Genomic DNA, 23,669 nt, shown 5'->3' with positions numbered 1-23,669 from the left:
AGAACATCTTGGGTCGTTGGTCTTCAGTATTTATTGGATTGAAGTCATGGAATGCCATGAAGGCTCGATTTCCAATGGATCAGCACTTCTTTCTGTTAAAGGTGGACCTTCTCGAACCTTCTCATTGTGTTCTTTGCTTAGAGGGTTCTCCAGACTGCTCAACGTAACTGCCAAATTAGTTGGTAAATTATACAATTGGTGTTTGGCACTTTGGCTTTCGAGAATGAGAGAATCTTTGAGCTCAATTCGAGTCTTTTGAGGCAGTAGTAATGTCGGGCTGTCAAGAACCTGTATTACCGTTGAGAGGTCCAAACTCTCCTGTGTTGTCGGCAGGGTTTCTTTCTCAGCACTTTTTGATGCCTGATTTGGAGTCCTGTTTTCTTGTGGTAATGCTTTCTCTCTTCCAATGAACAGACGGGGTAAATCTTCTGCCGCATTCGACTTGGACATTTCATGACTCATTGAGTCAGGTGCTGTAAACTTTTCCAGTTGACCCTCATTATGTAGAACCAAAGGAGCCATAGCCGCATGGGTGAGAGTGCTAGTAGAATTTTTTGCCTGCACACAAGCCCTATCTTACAGTCTTCTGCTTTTATACAACGGTTGACATTCCATGACAGAATTTCTAAATCTGTCAATTCAATTTTATTGCCCACACATTGTTTAGGTTGACGATTGAAGAAGTTGGACAGTATGGTGTGTAGAGTACTGAATCTAACATCAACTTTTCCTTTGTTAGAACAGTCACTTTCACTTGGTCTAGTTTTATTTGAAGATAAAAGTCTCTTAGAAGAGCCATTTGTTTGCCCGTTATTTTTTCCAGGGACTCTCAGTGCTCTGCTGGGTTTTTGTCTGAGTTGACCAGCATTTAGCTGGTTTCGTGGGCGCTTCCTTAGGTTCAATTCCTTGGTCGGATTCTCTATGTCTTGTGCTGCAAGTGTTAATACTTGTAGAACTTGTGGCCGACAATAGCGTGTCAAGTCTTTTCCTGAATTTGGACTACTTTCATCCACTTCCAGTCCCCACAGGTGGACAAGCGTCACTTGCGGTCCAGGGCCTTCCCTCGTCAGTGGGGATGGAGAACCTGCATTCGGCTTAATATGGACCAATGCGATTACAGTTTGGAGGTCCTTCCGAACTGCCTCCTGAGACACCAACTCACCGCTGAGTCGATCTGAATTCTCAGCCGCATTTGGCGGGTGTAACTCATCCACTTCATGGCCCAACTGACAGAGCGAGGTGTCCTCTGCGATGCCTCTCGCTGCCTGATCCTTCTCCGCCCCTCCTGGACGTTCCACCGCCGGTGCCGTGGTCTCCAGCTCCTCTGCCTTGAACGCCCCTCTGGGGATACCCTGTAGGTGGGTTACGGGGCGCGAGCTACAGGCTGTTGTCACTCCTTCGTGGGCAATAGTTCAGAGGTGCCGGGGTTTGGCAGAGTGGGTGAGGTGGGATTTACTTATTCTAAGAGTTCAAATCCTTGTTATATGTCGCAGGTGGAAGTTGACTTTCGTTTGTCCCGGGGCAACAGTCTATCAGAAAAATCAGAGATAGGCGCAGCCGTGATATCTGTTTTTACTGTGTCAGAAGGCGCTTTGTCTTGTTGCACTGACTCACCGACAAGGGCAGACGCAGCTAGTTGGAGCATATGAGTACTGTTGGAAGAGTTCAGAGGCAAAAGTACATTGTCTGGAGGGTCATTTATTGTGCATGATTGAGTCGGAGCGTGAGAACAACCTCCTGGTTTTAAGCGCTCCGGCTGTCGAGGGGCTGGGTTGACTGCTGTGGCAGCTGTGTGTGAGTTTAGACGTGTTTTCCTACCTGCAGTAGGTGATTCTGTAGGTTGTTTCCACACACTGCCTCTTTTGCTCATTTCACAAAAGTCAGGATCACTCGAGGAGGGTCGCCGCAGATTAGCTCTTCTTAGACGGTGTCTGGAGCACTTTTAGCCAGTGTTTTGGCCTCCTCCCTCACTGCCTCTGCCAGCACTGCAATATACTGCCTCAGACTCCAGTCGTATCTGCAGTCAGCTCAGCGTCCGCTCCACGGAAGGCAGCTGGTTTTTAAGGTTTTGCCCAGCAGAATGAATGAAACATTAGAGAGACTCCAGTGGTAGACTGCCTCAGACTGCAGTCGTATCCGCAGTCAGCTCTGTGTCCACTCTGCGGATAGGCAGCTAGTTTTCAAGGGTCCGCCCAGCAGAATGAATAAAACAGTAGAGAGACTCCAGTGTTAGACTGCCTCAGACTGCAGTGGTATCCGCAGTAATCTCTGCATCCACTCCGCGGAAGGCGGCTAGTTTTCAAGGGTTTGCCCAGCAGAATAAATGAAACAGTAGAGAGACTCCAGTGGTAGACTGTCTCAGACTGCAGTCGTATCCGCAGTCAGCTCCGCGTCCTCTCTGAGGAAGGCAACTGGTTTTCAAGGGTCCGCCCAGCAGAATGAATGAAACAGTAGAGAGACTCCAGTGGTAGACTGCCTCAGACTGCAGTCGTATCCGCAGTCAGCTCTGCGTCCGCTCCACGGAAGGCAGCTGGTTTTCAAGGGTCCGCCCAGCAGAATGAATGAAACATTAGAGAGACTCCAGTGGTAGACCGCCTCAGACTGCCGTCGTATCCGCAGTCAGCTCTGCGTCCGCTCCACGGAAGGCAGCTGGTTTCAAGGGTCCACCCAGCAGAATGAATGAAACATTAGAGAGACTCCAGTGGTAGACTGCCTCAGATTGCAGTCATATCTGCAGTCAGCTCCTTCCTGTTGTATACCTGCCCTAATATTCTGCCTTTCCCCTCTTCAACAGAAACCTTTCACACAGTCTCCTCAATCCTCATTTCCACTATCACATCTTCACGCATGTCTGCATTCCAACTTACCTTTCTTCTGAGTCTCGTCCTTAGTCTGCTGACTCCCTGTTTGGCTTGGAGAGTCAGGTAGTCCACTGCCATGATATGTTGGGCTTTGTGTCCCAATACTGCAGCACTCAAGATGGAGGAAAGGTCCAGCTCTGCCTAGTTTGATGCATTTTCTATAGGTAAAATACTTAAAACTCATGCAATATTTAAACGTTTAAGTGCTGGAGTTTGCCCATTCCCCTACACCTGTGGAATTTTGAACTGGTGTTGCCCTTGTACTTCCAAGGGGAAATATATTTTTATCTGTGTGAAACCAGGGGCATTTTAATCATTTGATTGTTTTGTTTAGGGAAATGGGAAATACATGTATCTCTCACTGTAGATGCTGCTCTGTAAATCTGTAAATAGGGAGAGATGTGGGGGTCTTACTTGTATACATGTGCTCTCATGACAAGGGATTGCACTGATGTTTTAGGCTCCCCCGGTACCCTTTCCTTCTCCCAATCACGTTTGTAAAATGTGGTTAACCTCCTGCCTTTCAGTTTGAAGAAATTAGTTATTATGATCAACATCATCCCAAACTTCTTTATTGTGATTGGGTATTGCTGCAGTAAGGACCCTGAGGTTTGGATTATTCACTTGGAATGTGCCATCTTCAGATCTTGTGTCAGGGTGTCCCTCACCACTGTATCCTAAAACCAGAAATAGGTTTGCCACTGAGGGTGATGAGATTGATAATCATGAGCTCCTGGAGAAATGGGCAGGAATTTCCTACCATCCATTGTGCAGTTTGGAGCATCGGATGACTCTGGGGGACCCACCGTATGCTACATTTTGGATTGCATCACATAGCATCTGTCTTCTCCTAGCCCACTGTAAGATTATTTTTGAGTAAGTGCGCAATACACATTCAGTCCAATTTAACAACTCATCCAAAAACTGAAAGTTAAGTGCTAGTAATTCCATCCTCTATCATACTTAAAGGATTGATTCACGTTCCCTTTCGATATATCTTAGTACCACGGCTGCTTGTTTAGAATAGCCACTGTCCCAGATTGCCTCACAAATACACAGACAAATATAGTAGATTAACAGTGCTTATTACGAAGATATGGTCTCTGAAGATTAAGATTGGGAAGATTGAAACTGTGGTGGTGCATACAACTCTCCCATCCTCCCCCTGGTCTGTCTCAACCATAGCCCATGTGTCCCTAACCCCCCAAATCTCCACCACATACTATCTCTATTGATGTGTGCACACTCTCACCACCTGTCTCTCACATGCACCTACCTCCTTCTTCTCTCCACCATCCCCAATACTTCTCTATCACATTCATGCTCTCTCCCACACCCCTGTCACACGTCCTCTGTCATTTACGCTTTATCTCACAACCTCTCTAAATCCCCCTGCATGCATCCCCCGACTTTTCTATCTCTCACCTATCTTTCACTCACCTTTAACCCTCTAACACACTGCACTCAACTGGTGCCCTTCTCTCCTACTCGCAATACCTTACCTGCACTCTCTCAGAACCGTGTCAAAGTCTCCATAACCCTCCACTCCACCGTCTGCTCTCCACCTGGTCTCTTGATCCACCACTGCTCTACCTGATCTCCCCAAGCACCATCCAATCTGCTCTCTGTTGCATCAGCCATTATAGCCTAGCCTTGCCCTTTTCCACACTCCTTTTGGCTCCCATTGGTCCCCCTGATCATCATCTCTGGCTATAATATCCCTGCAAGGCTTCAAAACGGCATTTAGTCTCGTCTCTTTTCAATCTCAATTTGCCAGATATTAGCCATGCCCTGATGCTGCTAACTTTCCTTGTGGCTTTTCTTTATGTGCTTACAATTCGGTTTACGGAAGATTTCTGTGTCTCTCCTGCTCTCCTGCATTCCCCTCATAAGCTTAGTTCATATTCGGTTGCCCTGCCGTTCACCTGGGACATGTCTGATGTTGGTAGGTCTCTCAGCTGTGTTTTGCAAGAACAATCCCATCCCATTCCATGTCTGTTCTTTTTACACATGTTTACATTCCGCTGGTCCCAGTGTAGGTTTTCTTGGTTGCACCCGGTGCATTCTATGACTGGCTGTCCTGAAAAACATAAAAGATAACTCTCACCAGAAAACAAATCTTACATGCATTGTGGAAGGGACAGTGGTACTAGCATACACATACAATGCATGCTCAGGGGTTCAGGGACTGCACCCCCCCCAACCACATCACTCCACCTTTGGAGTAGGATTGGCTCTGGCATACATCCTGGTAAGCCTTCCACCCCACGATAGCCCCTGACAGGGTCATGAGCCTGACCTTATCACATCAGCTGAGGGCTCCCACCTCAGTGATGATGCAGTGTAATTCCATCAGGCAATCTCTGTGGTTTTCTCTATTTATAATAGCTAGCTGAACATTCTAAGTGCCAATCGTCGATTGGTTGGGGCTGAGTGTTGGATTTCATTATACGTTTTCAACTCGATTCTTCTATTCTGTGCTATTCTGTGTGATCATGACTTTTTTAAATGTCATTTCTATTGCGTTTGATGCCCATATTTGTGTAACTCTTGCGTTGTGCTAAGCAACATACGTGTATTTGAAAAAATGTGCTGTTTTAGATGCACCAACTCTGGATTATCTAATTATATGGGAACCTTATTTTTGCAAAATGTTTAATCAGAAAATATATCTTTTTTCAAAGGAAACTTTAAGATACATTTATTTGAATATTTATATATCATTAAACTAGGCCACAATTACATGTAAAAAAAAAAGAAAAAAAAAACTAGGCCATAAAACCGCAAGGTTATTTGTATATTACTAGTTATTTGGATCTAAAATTCTTTTTCAGGCTCCCTGGAATGGGCAATTACTTCGGTATTACAACCCCGGCGAACACATTCTAAAAAAAGGCTTTACTACTTCTCACTAATCTATAAACTGCATGTGTTTTTGCTTGAGATGAGAGTTCACTTAATTAAAGACTTTCAGTTATACAAGTCATTAGTTAGCTTGCCATTTTCAATAAGAAACCAGTCAATTTAATTAATAGAGTGCATTGACATTTTTTTAAGAGGTTTGAACCATCTGTTTGCTAAACGACCATTATGCCTGGCAGATGATTGTTTCAAATAACACGTGTGAATAGCAAAATACAATTTTAAATCATTCTTTGACTTGAAGGTCTAGATTTGACAACAACTTAAAATCAATCTGTGAGAAGCACACCTAACAGATGTAAATCAGTTACTTAAGACTGAGGTGAATCTGAAATAAAATGTAATTCCAAATCAATTTTGTGTATTTTAGTGAAATAAGTAAATATGTGTTCCCTAACCAACCACTTTGTTCCATCGAACTACATCTAGTACAAAACTGTAGGTTTTCTTGTGCTGAAGTTGCCATCTGAGAATGATTGAAAATCGTCATTCCCTCCTCACACCTACCTAGCCCGGCGGCATGCCGGCGGCAGAGCGGGTTGCGGGTTCCCTCCGCTGCTACGTTCGCTAAGCCTCCGGGTGGGTGCCGCGCTCCTGGACTTCCCTGGCGCCTGTCTCCTCGGTTGCTTTGGGGCTTGCCCTGGCGCCTGCAGGCGCAGCGGGGGTTCCGTTCTCATTTGCGGTCCCCTGCTGGATGCTGCTCCTCCCAGAGGAAGGTCACGTGACCCGAAAAGCGGTCACGTGACCAGTGAGTTACATGAAACTCGGTCACGTGACCCAGAGAACGGTCACGTGACCCGGAAGAACACAATAAAAAGGGATAATCCCTTTCATTCACTGCTTCTCAGCTGTTCATACACTGTGTAGCTCTTCCTGTGCTCCGTGCTTTACTGTTTTTGACCTTTTGGATTCCAGACCTCGTTACTCTCTTGGATTGCACTTGGTTTTGTTTCTTGGATATTATTTGAACTGCCTATTTGTATTGCCTGGACTTTGGATTTTGCCTTATTGGATTGCTCTTGGATTTGCCCCTTGGATTTGGTTTATTGTGAACTGCCTTCCTGAACTGCTCTGACCTGTGGAATTGCTCTCCTGGACTGCATCATTTCCTACCCCTTTGGCTCAGGTACTTTCTTTCATCTGGAATCAAGCCTTTGTTCTGCATGTTACTTCCAGACCACGCTGGACCCTGCTACATAGAGGTTCCCTTTCCATTCCTCTGACCCCACCCACCACACCTTCAGGGGGAACAGTTAGGTTCCAAACTTTCATCGGTCATCCCAAGGGTAGGTGTTTTTCTGCTTTTCTGTTGACACTTGTTGTGGACACCTTGTATCTATTAAGCTAACCTTGTGTTTCCCTTGCAGCCATCCGAGACCCAGTGTTTTCTGTTCCTGCTACCTGTGGCACCAATAACCGGTCAGCAAGTCTTTTTATCCTCTCTGACTGGTGCTTGCGGACGAGGTATACTAATCCACGTGGACCTCAGATCTTGACAAGAAATCACCCAGTTGAAGCAATGATTTTTTTAATCCATATTGCTCCTGCCTTTGTCTCTTCCTGCTGGCCAATTGTGTACGTTCTTGTGGGTATAAGCATCAGCCACTCAACATCACTCAGAATTGATTTCACCAGTCTAGAAGATGGAGAGTTCAGAACTATGAGAGATAGGCAGAAAGTCTGGTTTGGTCTATGAAATGACAAGAAGTTTAATAATCACCATGCACACCTATATTTTGAGTGTATATAGTAATGATTCAAAGTAGTTAAATCAGGAATAATAAGTAATTTGAGGTGCAGGGGAGAGGTGCTCAGCCTTGGTATCTAGGCTGGAATACATACATGGAACAATAGTTTGCTATTTAAGGAAACCCGCGTCCCCTGCACACTATCAACAAGAGGCAACTTACAAGAAAGGCAAGACCTCCTCCAAGGGAATACAAAGAAGGAAAGCAAAAATCTAATACATACGTTAAAGTACTCAAGCCAAAGTTTCCAAGTCAAAAGGATCATCTACAAAAATTGGGATATCATACAGACAGATAATACTTTAAAAGAACTCTTTCCAGATCCCCCTATGATGGCATACAAACGGGGTAGAAACATCAGAGACCAACTGATTAAAGCAGAAAAACCAAAAAGAACAACACAGACCACTCATACGAAGTAGAAAAAAGGTACATTCGCCTGTTTACACTGCCAACATTGCAATAATATCATAAAAGGAGATCAAGTGAGACACCCCAACACAGGCAAAAAAATAAATTTGAGAGACTACGCAACATGTGATACCAAAAATTTGATTTATGCAATTCGTTGTCCCTGTGGAAAATATTATGTTGGAAAAACTAACCGGAAAGTAAAAGAACGGTGGACAGAACACAAATCCTCCATAAGAACAAAAAATGTGAAGTCACCGGTCTACAGACATTATCGAGATGAAAAACATACCATTTCACAAATGAGAATGCTAGTTCTTGAAGTGGTCCACCCACTCTCAAGAGGAGGTGATCTCCAAAAAATCTTAGCCCAAAGAGAGTTGTATTGGATACAAAAACTAGACGCCATGTACCCCTTAGAGTTAAATGAGGAATACTATTTGGGTCCATTCTTGTGAGCTTGTATACTTATCTGGAAACACAGCCATGGTACCTCTTCTCTTATTTGTTGATTCCTTTGACCACCCCTGATTTTTAATACCATACCGTTTTTTAATATAATTGATTTTCAATAAGTTCCCTAAATTGTAGCATGTCCAACTACACGTTGTTACCAAAGAGGATGGAAACCCTTCAAATTCTGGGTTCAAATGGAATATAGTAGACATATAAAATTATTACAAGTGTATACTTTGATTTTTAGAATGTACACCCATTCATGGGTCAGATTCATCTAGATACACAGTTTTATTTGTGTTCTGATAATGCTGGGGAGTCTCTTTTGTATTTTAGACGATTTATCTTATTTTGTTTTTATTACTTGCTCACCAAATTATTATTATTTTGTTGAATATTTATTCTATCTCACTAACAACACTTAGTTAGGTTGTGGACATACATTGCCCACTCTCCCACTGGTCACAGTGACATTTATTATGTGCAATAACACTTTTTTTCAACACTTTTTTTCAACACTTTATTTCAAGCCTTGAGTAACACACAGAAACACTCATACACGATCATTTAGTGCATCTAGGGAGCGTCCATACATATACAGATTCATCTACAGACAAACGAGGCGGACTACCACCTTTTGCCTCCCAGGAGGAAAACATATTCTGCGTTCTAGCAGATGCTGCCGTCTGACATACAGTACGATGGGAAAACAAACTTCAATTCCCATGATTCCATCTACACGATTATTTTGTGTGAGGTTGGTCGCGTCGACGTCATCACGCAACACGCCCGGGTGACGTCACTCGCGACCATGTTTACACTTAAATCCAATCAGAATTGGAGCTCGCGAAGTGACGTCATCACGCGCATGCGTGGGTGACGTCACTCGTGACTATAAAAATACATGCAAAACAAAGGGGGGTCTGGGAATCTCTCTACCAGCACGAACACAGCCCAATGACCTGTTCTTGGGTGAATAACCCCTGGGAGAGACTCGACCAAGTCTTTAGCTCACTGTCCCTTTCACAGATAAGAAATTTCCTTGCATATCAGCCTTTGTCCTGCCCAGGGGCAGTCCAGCGCCGAAATGCTAGGCAATTCTCCTCTGAACAAGAGTACCATCAGTAACCCCATACACATGTTTCAGCCTTGTTGGGCATCATCAGTGAGGTGAAACTGGTGCCTCTCTAAGAACAGTGAGCAAGGGGTCCACGTCTGGATCGCCCTGTCAACTTAGAGTGAAACCCAAAGTTAATTAATGCAAAACAAAGGGGGGTCTGGGAATCTCTCTACCAGCACGAACACAGCCCAATGACCTGTTCTTGGGTGAATAACCCCTGGGAGAGACTCGACCAAGTCTTTAGCTCACTGTCCCTTTCACCGAGAAGAAATTTCCCTGCATATCAGCCTTTGCCCTGCCCAAACTTAATTAATGCAAAACAAAGGGGGGTCTGGGAATCTCTCTACCAGCACGAACACATACCACTCTTATCGGGCATTCGGGTGCGGATGGAGAATGCCCATACTCTACCTCTTACCAGTAGTCACCTTCTTGTACTGTAAGTATCCTTTAAGGCTACCTTTTCTTAGGCGGCTTGACCTTTTCTTTATAATATAGCCATGCTATTTCTCTTTTTTATAATACTACAACCAGTTCACACTGATGCCTTTAAAAGACTACTGGGGGTGTCCTACATGACATCGTGAAGTGAGACTAGGTTTTATTCTACACTTCATAAATCACCACGGGTGCTTGGCATTTGTCACCATTGTAGTTCTTACATGTCTAAATAGCACAGGAACAGGATCTTGTTACACCATTCCCACTTTTTTTCTTAATAGGTTACCAATCACACTCTGATTCTATTGATGGTATTGTGTACAAACTCAATAGGCTCCCAAGCATTTGGTGAATAAGTTCATCCTTTGTTACAAGACTAAGGGCCTCATTACACGGTAGGCGGTGAGCCATGGCGCTATTAGCGCCATGGCTCATGCCGGTAAAATACCGGCACCGCCTTGGCGGAAAGGGGATTTACCGCCCCATCCCAAGGTTGGAGGGGCGGTAAATCCCCCTTCCGCCATTGCCCTTCCCCATTCCCATTTCTGCCCCATAGGGCTCTATGGGAATGGGGAAGGCGCTAATTACGGCACCGCAATTTTGCGGTGCCGTAATTAGCTCCGAGGTCCCATAGCGGGTTGGTTTTTAACGCCTGCAAAAAGCAGGCGTTAAAGCTCCAACCCGCTAAGGGACCTCGTAGTAAGGCGGCAGGGATTTACCGGTACCGGTAAATCCCTACCGCCTACCGTGTAATGAGGCCCTAAATCTCTTAAACTAATGTTATTGGTTGAAAACATGCGATGATGCCATTTTTTGTACTCCTATCTAACTAATGAAGTACCTTGTTTTGGTTCAAAAGTATAAACATGAATACATATTATTAGATAATTAATTTATTACTTTTTTCTACAGAAATTGTTTTGAATGTTAAGAATACAGAACACATTGCCCCTGATGAAGAGTGAAAATTGATACTCGAAACGCGTTGGGCCACATTAAATTGTGATTTATGATTTGTTGTTATAAAATGAATAAACTACTGTTTGTTGGATAAACAGAAAAGTTGTCAAGAAATAATTGGATGATTTAAGAATAACTTTGTGAGCTAAACAAAGCAATGAAATTTATTTAAAAACTGTGAAAACTACTAGGTTACTGACTGTACCTATTAAAACTTCTATACAGGCTTTTAGCCTCTTGTTGATAGTGTGCAGGGGACGCAGGTTTCCTTAAATAGGAAACTCTTGGTCTATGAAATGGACAGAGACATGTTTTGGAGCCTCCTATTTTGTCCAATTTCCTAGTTGTATTTAACAATACAAGTTAACATTCATCCTTTCAGATAAACATTCTCAGTCTTCTGAAAGCATTCTGGTTCATTCTAGTTAGTTAGTTATGATCTTAATCAGACAGCATCTCAAGGATGTGTTCAGATAGATCCTCAATCTGTCTAAAGGCTGATCCAGAATGAAAGCTCTCCAGCTGTTTAGTATATGCACCACATTCTTCCCCCTCATCCCCACTCCTCTAAGGGCATCATTAATGTTTACTTGAATGGTACCGTCTTGGTACAAGGCCCTCAAGTCAACCTTCTCCTCTTTGATAGATGCCACCCGCACCTCATCAATTTCCTCTCTTCTCCTGCTGTCCCCTCTCTCCCCCTCCACGGCTTCTTTGCCTACCCCTGCTGTCTCCACCTTGGCTACCTTGATATCTCCTCCTTCCTCTTCTGCCCCCCACAGGCTTCTTCTACACCTCCGCAGGGCGTACCTCTGATTTGTACCCCTCCACGAAAGTCTTTCAAGGATGGCAACCTTCTCCATATTGCCACTCTAAACTCTCGCTCAGCTGTCAAACACTCCTCTAACATCTGCCGCTTCCTAAAGTAACTTGACCTCGATGTCCTCGGTCTCACCGAGACATGGATTACGACCAGCTCTGTCACAAGCTTTGACACTCTCCTCCATGATGGCTACAAGATCTTCTGCGTGCCCAGATCCAACTGTTCAGGAGGGGGTCTAGCTCTGATCTTCCATTAGTGGATTACGGCCTCTGTCATTCCTATGCAGACCTACTCCTCTTTTGAATGGCTCGTCTGCAGGCTCTCTCTCTCTCTCCTGGCCATTCCCTCAGTGTGGCTACCATCTATCGGCCACCTGGTCAGACCTCCTCCTTCCTCTCTGAGTGGGTGGACCTCTCCTATTCCCTCCTGGTCTCAACCACTCAACTTCTCCTTCTTGGAGACTTCATCATCCACCTGGATGCTTCTTTCCTTCCACTGGATTTTTTCATGACCTCTGCAACTCTCTCAAACTCTCTATTCTCCTTCTGGCCCAACTCACTCCGCAGGGCACACTCTGGATGTCCTGATCTCTTCAGACTTACCCCTTTCAATCCCTCTCACCACCCCTCTCTCCTGAAGTGATCACTTTCTCCTTTCCTCCCATCTCACCCTCTATCCCTCAGGCCAAGCCAACTCCAGCACTGCCACCTACCTTCTCGGTTTTCCGACTCATGAAGCATGTGTCAGTGGAGGCTTTTACTGCCACTTTCTCACCTGCTCCTCCCACCTTGGCTGATTCACACCCTGACAAAGCCGTTTCCATTCTCTACTCTGCTTTATCGGATACTCTCGATGTTCTTGACCCTGTCATGAGGTCCACTTGAAGTCCAAAGCCAAGTGCAATTCTTGATACGACTCAGACCTCGTCACCCTTAAACGCAAGTGCAGGATGGCTGAGAGGAAATAACAATCGCCCAATCTCCATCACTCCTTTCCCGGGCAAATTGCTGGAAAAGCTGGCCATCTCCCAGCTTAATCTTCACACGGAATCTGTTGGTTGTCTTCATGACCATCAGTCTGGCTTCAGAGCTGTCAGAAGCATGGAAACTGCTCTCCTGAAAATCCGTGAAGACCTGCTCTCCAACCTTAATTCCAACGCTCCCTGTGTCCTCAACTATGCCATCCTGCTCAACTGTCTCCGTGATAGCCTAGGTATCACAGGCAAGGCCCTGGCATGGCTGAAACCTTTCCTCTGATCAATCCTTCAAGGTCCAACTTGGGTCCTTCCTCTCATCTATCTCTATTTCTACCTGTGGTGTTCCCCAGGGGTCTAACCTCTCTCCCTGGCTGTTCAACCAATAGCTGGAACTTCTTGCCCACCACATTGCCGCTCTCTGCCCCTACTTTCAGTGCTATGCGGATGAGACTCAGCTGATTTTCAGGCTACCTTCAGCCACCTCTTCTCCTTCTCTCATTTCTGACTGCATGTCTGCTATCCAGGAGTGGTGTGCCGCCAACGATCTCTGCCTTAATGCCAGTAAGACTGAGATTCTCCTCATTGGCACACCCGCTCCCTCCTTTCCTGCAGATCTCCGGCTGGCTTATCTTGTCCCTCTTCCAGCTCAAACCTGTGAGGCTAAAAACCTGCGGGTTATCTTCAACTCCACACTCTCCTTCTCTCCTCACATCTCTGACATCTCTACGAAGTTGCACTACCTGCTGCACCTCCTCTGAGGTATTCTTCCTTTCCTCTCCTTCACCCAGAAGCTCACTGTCTCCAGAGCTCTGGTTCCCTTTAGGCTCGACTGTTGCAACAAGCTTTTTCTAAATCTGCCTGCTTCTACTCATTACTCTCAGCAACTCATCCAAAACAGGCCTCAAGCCCAGGGATTGTATCCCTCCAGTACTGAAATCTCTGCACTGGCTCCCAATGGCTGAGAGGATTAAGTTAAAAACCCTCTGCATTCTCCACAAGGCCTTGTGGGGCCTGGGGACTCAATATCTTCAATTCTCTCTTCCTAAATATCTACCTTCTTAAGCTCTTCGCTCATCCGCCTCCAACTCCCTCAGGGTCAGTCGCTTCTCCAAGCAACACGTTGGTGGTAGATCTCTTTCTTCAGCAGGGGCCTCCATCTGGAAGAGCCTCTTGCCTCCCTGAAACTTGAGGAGAACCATCTCCAGTTTCTGAAGCACCTCAAAACCCTCCTTTTTTCTTCTGCTTTCTCTCCTCCTCTCCCCTGCTGAACTCCTGGCTGGAACTGAAACTACTGGTTACCTGGCTACCCTCTGCTTTCGGACCCAGGTCCCCTCCCCTGCCATTTGCACACCTGCACTGCCTCCCGGCAACTCCCACATCTGGGGACTGTTTAGTTTACTTTATCCCTACAGTCCCCTACCAGCACTTTACACCTGATGTCACCAATTACCCTTGCACTTGCCACTAGTGGCCGTACATTTTACTTATTGCTTTTATTTATTCTATTTATCCCATGTACTGCACTGTCCCCTACCCCCGCACTTTTCTCCTTCCCCCCTCCTCTGCACTTGCGTGATCTGAATGACACCTGGCCTAGTAGGATTGTTGTCTCTGTCTTCCCTCTGTTCCCCCTCCCTTGCCTCGTCACGCCTTGAAACACATGTGTAATGGCGTGTTATGAATGCCATATCATATCATATCATATCAGTTGGTTTTCAAATCTTGTACACTAGAATCAATATGTTGACTGTAATGACAGGGTTCCTCTACAGTCAGGTATAAACTTCCTCTTTTAGATGGGTTACTTTGGAAGTTATGGTGGTAGACCATGTCACCTGCTTCATACTCCCTGTTTGTAGCCTTGAGACCATAGTAAGTCTTCATTCTTAGTTCAGACTTTCCATGATTTCATTGTGCATATGGTGAAACACACTGTAGATTAATTTTAAGCTTTATGATGTATTCAGGCATAGTAGATGCATTAATTAAGGTTCAGGGGAAATTAGGCTGTGCCCCACATGGTTCATCGCTACAGGTGGACACAGCCGTATCTGTTATTGTACCCAGATCCTGCTATAAGATGATTTATACTGCAGCTTCAGTCAAATTAACTACCAGTATTGGCTGTACATGGATCTCAGATGGCAATAGTTGCTCAGGACCGCTTCTGTTGAAGTTGTTAATTGCCAGAAAAGGTACAAACAGCTAGGCATGTGCTGACTCGGTGTGTTGGAATGTGTTCTATATATATATATGTGTAACCTCTGAAGTCTGATCCACAGTTATGAGGCTTTCTTATCTGAGGCCTTTTCGGATTAGTGTCTAAGGACCTCATCACAACCTCGGCGGTAGCGGTGGCGCTATTAGCGCGGGGGGTATTAGCGTGACCGCCATAGCCCCCGGCGCTAATAGCGCGGGATCACGAGTTGGGCGGACTTGGAAAACCCCATTCCCCATTGAGCCCATTCGGGAATTCCCCATTCCCCAAAGGGCTCAATGGGGAAATTTTGCGCTCATACCGCCGGCGGATTTCCCGCCGGCGGTATTAGCGCGAATTCCCGGCGGATTTCACACCAGCTCAGAGCTGGTTTGAAATCCGCCAAAGCCCTGATTCGGTGGACCCTTAAATCTGGCGGTAATAGCGCTACCGCCGGATTTAAGGGTTACCGCCGAGGTCGTGATGAGGCCCTCTATCTCCTCGCAAATTGCCTTACACCGGGTCTGGCTCTAGGTGGCCAAATTATCGTCTGCTGAGGTTGTTGTATCAGGCTGAGGGACTTGTAAGTGATACCATTTTAACCTTTTTAAGGGTTTGTACGTGAATATATATGAATTGATTGTTTGATACAAATTGAATTGATAACCTGAATCTTTGACATTGAGATACAATCTGAAGTTGAAATGAGTAGCTATGTAGGAATGTGTGAAATAGCATGCAGAAGTTGGGTGTTAGTCTTTATACTGTATAACTGAATCAATTGTATATTTACTGATGATGAATTGTTCGATTGACTAAAAGTATTTGTGTAAAGTTAAATTTTACAGGGTGCTGTGTTCTAGGCCGCGGAGTCGTAGTCCCTCAAGAGCCGCCGTCGAGCGTCAACATCATCCGCTGTATAAAAGGCTCAAGCAGCGCCCGTTACCTCAGTTCTGTTTTTACGGTGTTCATGGTCGCATCAGCTGATCAGGCTTTAAGTCCTCAGGCTCTTAAGGAAGTTTGAGAGCAACAGGCATAAACTGTACGGAGGAGTAGATTGGGGGGGTCGATGAGGAATACATGGGAGGAACATATTGTCACGACCCTCGCCCAAAACCCCCTCTGGCAAACCAATTGGCCAGGTGGAGTCAGGACTCGGGCCTCTAGAGCCTGGCATCCTCTTCCAAAACCCTCTTGGGGCCACTCCCGGCGCCTATGGCGCCAGGCTCATACACCATGAAAAACATGTGCTTGGGAACTACTTATTGTGTTGTCAGCCAACATGGAGGCATCCACATAGCTTGGTTCCCAGGAACCAAGCTATGCAGTCTAGTGTTTTGGGTGTGGTAGCCTAGGGACTACTTTACCTGGACTATTTTGTTGGGGCTATTTAAACCACACCCAAGCAAGACAACACGCTTCGCGTTACTTTGCAGCTTGCAACGTGACGCTCACCGTGTCCAGCTATTCCCTCGAACCTCGGAGAAGCAGAACCTGAAAGGAGACAAAAGAAACATCATTAGCAGCAGCATCTTACCTGCAGTCTTCATCTTTAGCCACTCACAGCTACTGAGAACAGCTTCCTCGAATATGCACGCCTCCCGGACAGAACGACCTGAAAGAGGAAGATAGAGGCAACATTAAAGAAAGCAGTAGAGACATTTGCAAATTACGAACTGCTCAAAAGGCTTACCTGGCTGGTCGCCTCTCGGCTGGCACTACTCCAGACATTCCACTCGCCCTGAAGAACACAGTGACCTACAAGGAAGGAAAGCACAGGTTAGCAAAGGCAAGATTTTGCAGCGCTGCGCATAGCGCTTACTTACCGCATCATAGCGCTCCTAATGCGCCATCATTTACCAGCGGGGCTCAACCAAGCCAGTTCGCCGCGCTGAAGCTCTGCATACCTAAGGGAGAAAAAAGAGACATTTTAAACAAAGAAAGGCATGCAGGATAGCAACAAAACTAAAGAACAGCAATAACACCTACCTGAACAATATCAAACGGGCCAGCATCAGTGAAGTAACTGGACCGCACATGCCCATGAAAGACAACGCGACCCTGCAAAGAAGGCAGGACGGAGAGCACGCCTAACTCTACCACAAGGTGAGGAGAGGGCCCCAGAGCGGCTGAAATCATACGGGGTGGAGGGAGGATACTTACCCCGGTTGGTCAGTCTTGAACACAGTCCTCCTGTATTTTCAGGCAGAACCTTCACCGCAGACCACATCTGGGCAAAGCTGAGAAGCATACCAGCAAGTAACCCGGCTAGGTGGAGTCCCTGTGGATACCAGGTGAGCGTAACACATATAATCGAAAGAATGTTACAGTTGATAAGTAACTTGTTCTTCGAATGGATTGTGTCCTCCCACATATTCCTCATCTTTTCATAGACTCCCATAGCAGTGATAATTTTGGAGGTGGGAGTACTAGAAATGTTTATTATGGACTGAATGAAGGACAGCTATTGCAAATAGCCCTCCTTGATATGAAGTAGAGTCCAAGTAGTAATGCTTTACAAAGGTGGGCATTGATGACCAGGTGGCCGCAGCACAAATATCCTGCACCGGAACAACACTCTGAAAAGCCGTGGAAGTTGCCATGCCTCTGGTTGAATGAGCCCTTAATCCATCTGGAGGCTCTTTCCCAGCTAATTTATAGCATTCAAAGATTGCTAGAACTATCCATCTGGATAGAGTTTGTTTAGACACTCCAAGGCCCAATTTGTGTCCAGTATACCCAACAAATAGTTGGTCACATTGTCGAAGATTTGCCAATCTGGTAATGCAGAAACTGAGAGCCCTTTTTGGGTCCAGTCTATGCAACATTTCCTCTTCCTTAGTAGCGTGAGGTGGAGGATAAAAAGAAGTTAGGGTAATTTTTTTGCGACAGATGAAAATCCGAAACTATTTTAGGCAAGAAAGATGCTTTGACTTTTAGAATAACCTTGTCCCTATGGAAAATGGTGTGAGGAGGCTTACAAGACAGTTCCTGCAACTCACTTACCCTGCGGGCTGATGTTATAGCCACCAACAGAATTGTTTTAAGTGTGAGAAGTCTTAAACGGGCAAGAATGTAAAGGTTCAAAACGGGCACACAAGAGAAGTTTTAAGACTAAATTCAAATCCCAAATAGGCACCTGAAAAGGTGTTGGGGGGGGTACACATTTGTTAGCTCTTTCAAGAATTGAATTACTAAGGAAATTTTAAAAAAGGACACCTCTTCCAAGGAACGCTTAAAGATAGATAGCACTGCCAAATATCCTTTTATAGTACCAACTTGGAACATCAAATTGGCTAAGTGTAAGAGAAAAGAAAGTACTGTTGGAGTATAACAAAGGAATGGATCCACATTCTTATCCCTGCATCAGTTCCTGAACTTGTTCCAACGACACCGGTACAGGAATTTTGTTGCTGGCCTTCTGGCCGAAAGCAAAATCTCCATTACGTCATCTGGGAGGTCCCAATCCTTATATCTCAGCCTCTCAGAAACCACGTGTGAAGGCTGTGTGTCTTGACCTCTGATGAAGAACTCAACCTTCCTCTTGCAAGAGAAGATCCTCTCTTTGTGGAAGACGTATTGGAGGGCAAATGGACATGTCCAGAAGGTCTGGGTACCACGTCCTCCTGGCCCAATCCGGGGCAATTAGGATCAGGGTTTTCCTGAACTTTCTCAACCTCCTGATCACCTGAGGAATCACGGGGACAGGAGGGAACCTGTAAAGGAGTGGAAATACACAGTCCACTACGAACGTGTCCCCTAGAGCTCCTCTCGGGGGAAATTCCCTTGAGCAGTACAGTTCACACTTCTGGTTGGCACCGGTCACAAACAGATCCACTTGAGGGGTTCCTCATAGGGCGAAGATCTCTTGAAGGACTTCCTGAGCTAGTTCCCATTTGTGGGAGACTTTTCTCTGCCTACTCAGAGTGTCCACTGCTGTGTTCAACTCTCCAGCTCGACGAATTGCTGATAGAGAGATTCCTCCTTGCATTGTCCAGAACCAGAGCTGCATTGCCTCTCTGCACAGTGGGAGTGATCCTGCGCCTCCTCTTTTGTTGAGGTAGTACATGGCCACTGTATTTTCCGTCATTATTAGGACATTCTTTCCCTGTACAGAGTGCAGAAAAGCCTTCATCACTAGTCTGATTTTCCTCAGCTCCAAAAGGTTGATGTGTAGTTTGGACTCCGATAGAGACCAACAACCGCTGATTGTCAGATCGTTGGTGTGGGCTCCCCACCCCGTGAGTGAGGCATCTGTCACTCCTGTTATCTCTGGCATGGTTGCCAAAAAGGTTCCCCCTTGAGGATATTCTACTTGCAAGCCCACCATAGGAGATCTTGAGCCACTTTGGTTGAGACTTGCAGAAGATCTGACATCTCACCCGAAAATTGGGACCATTGAGTCCTTAGGGCCCATTGAAGGGATCTCATCCTCAATCTGGCCTCTGGCACCAGATAACTGCAGGATGCCATGAGTCCAAGCAACTTTAGAAAGTTAAATGCCGGTAGATGTTGGGCATTTTGAAACTTTATTACCATCTGTAGAATGTGGTGAGCTCTCTCCTCTCGAGAGGCGAGGCTTTCCCTGAGGAAGTATCCAGGACAGCTCTGATGAATTGGAGTCTTTGGCTTGGAATCATTTGTGACTTCTTGTAATTGAGGGAGAAGCCCAGTCTGTGTAAGAAGTGGCAGGTCAAGACCAGATGTTCCTGAGCTTGTTCGGATGAACTCGCCCTGATTAGCCAATCGTCCAGATAAGGGTAGACGTGAATCTCCCTTCTTCTGATACTCGCTGCCACCACCACGATCAGTTTGGTGAAAACCCTTGGGGCGGAGGTCAGCCCACATGGTAGAACCCGAAACTGATAATGAGAACCACCAATTGCGAACCTCAGGTACTTTCTGTGCTTGAGATGGATTGCCACATGAAAGTAAGCATCCTGAAGGTCCAATGAAACCAGCCAGTCCTGAAGCTGAAGAGCCTGAAGGATCTGAGAAAGGGTCACCATCTTGAACGTGTCCTTCCTGAGGAACTTGTTCAAGTTTCTTAAGTCCAAGATGGGTCTCAATCCTCTGTCCTTTTTGGGGAGGAGAAAATAAGGGGAGTACCAACCCTTGTTCCTCTCTGCTACAGGTACATATTCTATTGCACCTTTCTCTAGAAGGGTTAAAATCTCCTGCACAAGGAGCGGGTCTGGAATGTTTACACAGTTGGCTCCTGGTGGATGATTTTGAGGTCTTTGATGAAAAGGAAGGCTGTAACCATGGGTCACTATCTCTAGTGCCAAAGCATCTGACATAAGGCCCCGCCATTCATCCAGATACCGAGTGATTCTGACTCCCACCGGGGTTTTCTGGGTGAAGAACTCAAAGTGGCTTTGCAGCAGCTGCAGCAGTGGCTGAGGAGGTAGTAGCCACTGCTGTGGCTGATCTAGCGCCTTTCCCTTTTCCACCACGAAAGGGTTTTCTCTGTTGGCCTCTCTGACTAGCCTGCCCCCTCCCTTTTCCAAAGGAGGAGTAGAAGCAAAAGGGGCGACTCTTCCAGGAAGATGAGCCTCCGTAAGAGTGTTGTTGAGGGTGTTTTATAGCGGCGCTAAGTGATTATTCCACCGCTTTGAGGTCTGCAGCTTCTCCAAGCTCTCGTCCGCCTTGCTACCAAACAACCTCAAGCCGTCAAAGGGAATATTAAGTAATCTAGATTGCACATCAGGTGCAAAGCCAGATTTCCTTAGCCATGCAAACCTGTGTAGGACTGTGCTAGATGCCATGGTCCTGCTTACACTATCCAGAGTGTCCAGTCCTGACTGAAGGCATTCCTCCATTGCCTCTTTACCATATTTTACTATAGCCAGGAAACCATCCCTTTTCTCACCTTCCGGGAAGCGTTCAGCCACTGATGTCATGCAGTCCCACAGGGTATATATAAATCTTGCTAAAGTGCAAATGACATTAGTCAATTTAAGGGCCATGCTGCCCGAAGAGAAAACTTTCTGGGCCCAAGCATCAACTTTTTTATCATCCCTTTCTGGTGGTATTGATGGGTAAGCTGATTGCCTAGTGGAGGTTGCAGCTTGAACCACTAGACTTTCAGGGGAGGGATTTTCAGATAGATATTCTGGATCTAATAACAATGGCCTGTATTTTGGTACAAGTGTCTTGTTTACTGCTGAAATAGAATCAGGAGTATTCCAATTTACCATCACCCTCTTCTGATGTGCTTTATGGAATGGAAGAACAGGATCTTTTAGCAGACCTTCACTCAAGATGTCTGTCATGTCATCCTGGTCGAAATCTGGGGAAGCTGCCTTCCAACACATAAAACCAATGACCCTTCCCATAAGATTCCTATAACTAGGATCAGCATGATCTGAGGGGTCTGGTCTTTCAAAATCCACTTCAGGTGAAATGTCAAGGCGACTGGCGTTTTGGAGACAGTCATAAAGATCTGTTCTTTTGGAATTCGGGTCCACTAGCTCTTCAGAAACCTCCCTGGCTCCAAACCTAACTCCAGCTGAAGTGACCTCGTCTTCAGAGGAGTGATCTTCAAAAATGGATGACATGGATCTGAAAAAGTACTGTCTGGGTTGAGGATGGAACGCTTTTTCAGGTAAAGAGGGTGATATCGACTTAGGCATGGGTAATGGCGAAGACTTGGGGATCGGGATTAATGAATGCCTCGATAAAGGCATTGAAGGCGTTGATAAAGAAGATACTGACTTCGATGTTTTCAAAGGCGGCTTCGATACTGTCGAAGAAGGCTTCGATACAGTTAAAGGCGGCAACGCCATTTTCATCGGTGGTTTCGACGCAGTAGTTGTCGACTGTGTCGGGTCGAGTTTCGACTTCGACACCAATGTCGATTCCACTACCACCGATTTATGCATCAGAGGTTTTGACTTAGTTCGAGGCGTCTGGGAACTTTCCCTTGATGACACTCTCGACTCTTTTTTGGCTCTCGCGTGTTTAGATTTTGATTTCCCTCTGGCACTTTTAGAGTGGTTAGAGGCATTATCACCAAGCGGCAACTTCGAGGGGGTCTGGGACGCTTTCTCAAATATTTTAAACATCAAAGCCCTAGAGGCCTCCCATTTTTCTGGGGAATCGTGCTTTGATGGATAAGTTACTCTCCACTCAGAAGAGGAAGAGGAGGAAGAAGACCTGTGACGTTGCTTTTTTGACTTTCTAGTCAAACACGAGGAGGATTTCCCCAAGCGACTCTTTGATCTCGACCTCCTCAACCCATGTCAAGATTTTCGACTAGATTCATCCTAATTTATTTGTCTTTTGGAAGACTTATAGGTTTCCTCCCCCACCACCAGCTTACCTCTACATTCCCTCAGAGCCTTATTGACATGGCCTGGCAGGAACTGCACTTGTCAGCCTGATGGTCTACGCTGAGGCACTAGAGGCAATTCCGATGGGGGTCGGTTATTGACATTTTCCTACCACACTTCTGATACTTTTTTTAACCCTGTCTTGGGTGTGGTGGGAGTTATGATGAGGACATTGTCGAGGAAAAATCTGATGTGCCATTCGTAACACAAAGCAGTTGCATCGGAAAAACGGAACTGAGGTAACGGGCGCTGCTCGAGCCCTTTATACAGAGGATGACGTTGATGCTCTACGGCGGCTCTCGAGGGACTATGACTCTGCGATCTCGAACACAGCACCCTCTGGTGAAAAATGTTTCCAAAGCAGCAGAGCTGGGATACGAATATCATAAAATGAGGAATACTCCGGAGGACACAATCTATTCGAAAGAACCTTTCTATTGGTCATGCGCTTGAATGGCAATATCTGTGTGATTGAAGAAGGGGTTGATATAAGAGCCATTAGAGTGGTACTCACAAGACTTAGCAATGTCCACATTCTACCATAAACTTTATAAGGACACCAACTGTTATTTTATTTTACCTCTATACTCCTGCACTAGAAGCAGGCCTGAAGGCACTATGGAGTATATTTTTCATGCCTAAGAATTCCCACTTCTTAGCCATCCTCTCAGTGGTAAAATGACTACCTTTGTTTAATTTCATCATCTGAGGATAACCAACATGAAAAAGATCTGGTTGATTATCAAAGTGGCAGCTTACAACTTACAATTCAGACCTGGGAGACTGGCCATCTAATTTGTGAATAAGTGAGTTACTTTGTAAATAAGCAAGTAACCGTCACCAAATATGTATATTCTCTGGTGGAATGAATCACTGGACAATTGAAATCTGCCTGTCAATCAGAGAAATCTAATTAAATGTTCCTTTTCTGTGGGGGAGTACAATGTGTGGGAGAACTTGGCTGGATTTGTGTGCATACAAAACAAGACTTTAAATTGAAATTCAAATGTTGACCCAGCTATAGCAAATAAGAAATAACACATAGGATCCCCAAGACCTTTGAATTCCCATATGACCAGTGGTCACCACTGAACGGATATGCTTCAGCATAATACTGGTAAAACAGGTAGGTCCCACCCACTGGTTATAACCAGATGGTGGTTTCTGAAAAACAATAGTTCATCTTAAATGTGTATTAACTTTTGAAATTTCATTAATATTCTCAATTCTTCTTTGCTCCGATAATCTTGTTTAGAAAGGAGACATATTACTTGATTGTGTAAATATTGATCAAATTTACCAAAAATGTGGTCTTCTTTTTAAGAAATGATCAAATTTGCATCTGGACCATTTCTACACCATTGATCATTTGAAAGTATACCTTCACGAAGATATTGTGATCGAATTACCACTGCTATTT

The sequence above is a fragment of the Ambystoma mexicanum genome, chromosome 4q (assembly GCF_040938575.1).
Source record: "Ambystoma mexicanum isolate Mex_15411 chromosome 4q, UKY_AmexF1_1, whole genome shotgun sequence".
Lineage (NCBI taxonomy): Eukaryota > Metazoa > Chordata > Amphibia > Caudata > Ambystomatidae > Ambystoma > Ambystoma mexicanum.
The sequence above is the reverse complement of the archived record's forward strand: the minus strand, read 5'-3'. Positions refer to the sequence as shown.